This window comes from Vicia villosa, linkage group LG4 (genome assembly GCF_029867415.1).
Source record: "Vicia villosa cultivar HV-30 ecotype Madison, WI linkage group LG4, Vvil1.0, whole genome shotgun sequence".
In the NCBI taxonomy this organism is placed as follows: domain Eukaryota; kingdom Viridiplantae; phylum Streptophyta; class Magnoliopsida; order Fabales; family Fabaceae; genus Vicia; species Vicia villosa.
The window spans coordinates 67,859,275-67,863,674 of NC_081183.1; the positions used below are offsets into that span (position 1 = coordinate 67,859,275).

General features: G+C 41.4%; 1 non-coding gene across 1 annotated transcript; it reads left to right on the top strand.

The window, feature by feature from the left end:
* Window positions 1–3,433: 3,433 nt before the first annotated feature.
* On the top strand, window positions 3,434–3,540 carry LOC131600819 (small nucleolar RNA R71). The gene has a single exon (XR_009283426.1). It is a non-coding gene; the product is annotated as a small nucleolar RNA R71 (small nucleolar RNA).
* The last annotated feature ends 860 nt before the right edge of the window (window positions 3,541–4,400 follow it).

The window sequence follows — 4,400 nt, forward strand, 5'->3', positions numbered from 1 at the left end:
AGGGAAATCATCATCTATTGGTACTTGTTCGGGTTTCATATTTTCGAGTCGAGAGAGATGATCTGCTACGACATTTTCGGTTCCCTTTTTATCCTTAATTTCTAGGTCGAATTCTTGTAATAAGAGGATCCATCTCAACAATCTAGGCTTGGCGTCTTTCTTTGTTAAGAGGTACCTAATAGCGGCGTGGTCAGTGTATATGATGATTTTAGCTCCTACCAAGTAGGAACAGAATTTATCTAATGCAAACACGACGGCTAATAGTTCCTTTTCTGTTGTGGCGTAGTTCATTTGAGCTTCGTCTAGGGTTCTACTCGCATAGTATATGACACGGAGTTTTTTATCTTTTCGTTGGCCTAGAACAGCTCCTACAGCATAATCGCTTGCGTCGCACATTATTTCGAAAGGTTCACTCCAATTGGGAGGTTGCATAATCGGTGCGGAGATTAATGCTTGTTTAAGTGTTTGAAACGCTTCAGCGCATTTTTCGTCAAAGATGACTTTGGCATCTTTCATTAGTAGTTCAATTGAGGGCTTAGTTATTTTAGAGAAATCTTTAATAAAACGTCGGTAAAAACCGGCGTGTCCTAGAAAGCTTCTTATTTCTCTAACTGTTTTGGGAGGTTGAAGGTTTTCACTGATTTCAATTTTTGCTTTATCTACTTCGATTCCTCTATCGGATATGATGTGTCCAAGTACGATTCCTTGTCGAACCATGAAATGGCATTTTTCCCAATTGAGTACTAGGTTGACGCTTACACGTGGTTTGAGTACTAATTCAAGGTTTTCTAAGCATGTTTCAGAGCTTCCTCCACAGACAGAGAAGTCGTCCATAAAGACTTCCATTATCCCATCCAGGAAATCGGCAAATATTGCCATCATGCATCTCTGGAAGGTTGCGGGTGCATTGCAAAGTCCGAAAGGCATTCGTCTATAAGCGAACGTACCATAAGGACATGTAAATGTGGTCTTTTCTTGGTCGTCAGGGTGAATAGGAATTTGGAAAAATCCGGAGTATCCATCCAGATAACAGAAATGCGAGTGTTTGGCTAGGCATTCGAGCATTTGATCTATCAATGGTAAAGGAAAGTGGTCTTTGCGAGTGGCTTTGTTTAGCTTCCTATAGTCAATGCACATTCTCCATCCAGTTTGGGTACGTTGTGCTACAGATTCGCCTTTCGCGTTAGTGATTACGGTAACTCCTCCTTTCTTAGGTACGACATGAACAGGACTAACCCATTTACTATCAGATATTGGGTATATGATTCCGGCTTCTAATAGTTTTTGAATTTCCTTTTTAACAACATCGCTCATGATGGGATTGATTCGTCTTTGATGCTCCCTAGAGGTTTTACAATCTTCTTCGAGCATAATGCGATGCATACAGAGGGAAGGACTTATTCCTTTCAGATCTGATATGTTATATCCTAGAGCGGTTGGGTATTTTCTTAGGACAGTGAGTAGTTTTTCGGTCTCGGTTTGTCCTAAATCGGCATTAACTATGACGGGTCGGTTGAGTTCTTCGTCTAGGAATTCGTACCTTAGGTCAGTAGGTAGTGTTTTAAGTTCTATAGCAGGTTTCTTAGGTCCAGGTATAGGATCAGGAGTTAATGCTAGGCATTCACTCAGGTGGTTATCTTGATATTCCCCACGCCAGTTGTCATCTTCAAAAATAGGCGGTATAGGGATTCTTAGGATCTCGGTTTCCTTATGTGGTTCGGATTTTATTTCATCCACACACTCATCGATGATGTCGGCAGAGCAGCATGTGTCAATTATAGAAGGTGCTTTCAGGAACTGAGAAAGAATGAATTCAATATTTTCTTCTCCGACTTCGAAGGTAAGCTTTCCTCGTTTAACGTCTATAATTGCACCAGCAGTTGCTAAGAATGGTCTTCCTAATATGATCGGGATGTTAGAATCTTCTTGGATATCCATTATGATGAAGTCAGTTGGGATGTAGAATTGGCCTACACGCACAAGGATATTTTCTAACATTCCTATAGGGTATTTAACTGAATGGTCAACTAGTTGAAGAGACATTCTCGTTGTCTTAAGCTCACCCAGGTTTGGTTTCTTACAGGTTGAAAGAGGCATCAAACTAACACTGGCTCCTAGGTCGCATAAGGCTTTTTCTATAATAGCCTTTCCTATTACGCTGGGTATGGAAAAGCTACCAGGATCTTTTAGTTTGGGAGGCATGTTATTTTGGATGATAGCACTGCATTCAGCGGTAAGCGTTACAGTTTCGTTATCCTCGAGTTTCTTTTTGTTTGATAGAATTTCTTTTAAGAATTTAGCGTACGAAGGCATCTGAGTTATAGCTTCTGTGAAAGGTATGGTTATGTTTAATTGTTTTAGAAGTTCTACAAATTTTTTAAATTGCGCTTCGGTTTTGGATTTAGCTAATCTTTGAGGGTAAGGAATTGGTGGCTTATAAGGTGGTGGTGGAACGTAAGGTTTTTCTTTTTCAGGTTCCACTTCGGTGTTGTTCTCATTGGTCTTAGCAGTTTGATCATCAGTTGATGTCTTTTTGGTTTCCTTTGGCTCTTGTTGTGACATGGGTGCGTTTTGAGTTCTAGGATCGATAGGTCCATCGTAATTCGTTCCACTTCGCAGTGTAATCGCGTTTGCATGTCCTTTAGGGTTAGGTTGTGGTTGAGCAGGAAACGTGCCAGCAGGGGCAGCAGTAGGTGCTTGTTGTTGAGCTACTTGTGAGATTTGTGTTTCTAACATTTTGTTATGTGTAGCTAAAGCATCTACTTTGTTTGATAGTTGTTTTAGTTGCTCACTATTGTGGATGTTTTGATTCAGGAAGTCTTTGTTGGTTTGTTGTTGTGAAGCTATAAAGTTTTCCATCATGATTTCTAGATTCGACTTCCTAGGGGCGTTTTGAGCACCTACAGGCGCTTTTTGATAGCCAGGTGGGACAGCAGGTGCCTGTCCAGGCGCGTACAACGCATTGTTGTTCTTATACGAGAAGTTTGGGTGGTTCTTCCATCCAGGGTTGTACGTGTTAGAATAAGGGTTTCCTTGAGCGTAGTTTATTTGATCAGATGGGATACTAGTCAAGAGTTGACATTCGGCAACTACGTGTCCAGTTAATCCACAAATTTCGCAGTTAGGTGCTACAGCAGCCGCGGTGGCTGAAGGAGTGATGGTTAAGTTTTCGATCTTTTGAGTTAAAGCGTCTACTTTAGCGTTTACGCGGTCTATACCACTTACTTCGTACATTCCTCCTTTGGTTTGGGTTTTCTCTAGAGCGGCTCGTTCTCCTCCCCATTGGTAATGGTTTTGTGCCATGTTCTCTATGAGGTTGTATGCTTCATCATGGGGTTTGTCCATTAGTGCTCCGCCAGCAGCGGCATCTATAGTCATTTTCGTGTTATAAAGTAGACCACCATAGAAAGTATGGATGATCAGCCATGGTTCGAGTCCATGATGAGGGCATAGTCTAAGCATGTCCTTGTATCGTTCCCAAGCTTCGAAGAGTGATTCGTTATCTTTTTGGGTAAATCCGTTGATTTGACCTCTTAGCATAACAGTTTTGCTAGGCGGAAAATATCTAGCTAAGAATACTCTCTTCAGTTCGTCCCATGTAGTTATGGAATTAGAAGGCAGGGATTGAAGCCACGCTCTAGCTCTATCTCTCAAGGAGAAAGGAAAGAGACGTAATCGAATAGCTTCGGAACTAACGTTGTTAGCTTTGACAGTATCGGCATATTGCACGAACACGTATAAATGGAGGTTAGGATCGTCTGCAGGGCTTCCAGAGAATTGGTTCTGTTGAACAGCTTGTACCAACGAAGGTTTCAGTTCGAAATTGTTCGCCTCAATTGCAGGTGGTGCGATACTTGAGTGCGGTTCAGCGCGTGAAGGAGCGGCATAGTCTCTAAGAGGACGAATAGCAGCCATCTCTAACTTCGGAGTAATTTGATTGATTTGATCAGTAAAGATCAATTCCTGATTAATCGGAATTGGTGCTACTTTGGGAAGATTGCGAGCTCGACGTTTGACGTTAATAAAACGTTCGATCTCGTTAATTCGTTGTATTAAATCTCCTCCTTGTGAACGAGTATTTGGCATGCAATCGTTCAAAAAGAAAGGAAAGAATTGCCCTAGTCTCTACGGTGTAACAGTGAGTTACGATATCGACTTGAATAGTCCCCGGCAACAGCGCCAAAAACTTGATCGTGACTTTACGTGTCTATTAATCTGATGACTGCAAGTGCACAGTCGTGTCGTGTAGTTTTAAAAGATATCGAATCCACAGGGACTATGAATCGACCTACCGTTATCTAAGGTTACTATGTAAAGCTAAGGCTACTAATATTTTGATTGTTTCTAAGGGGAAGTGATTGTGAATTCTAAGAAATGTAGTAATAGGCGGATATCAGTAT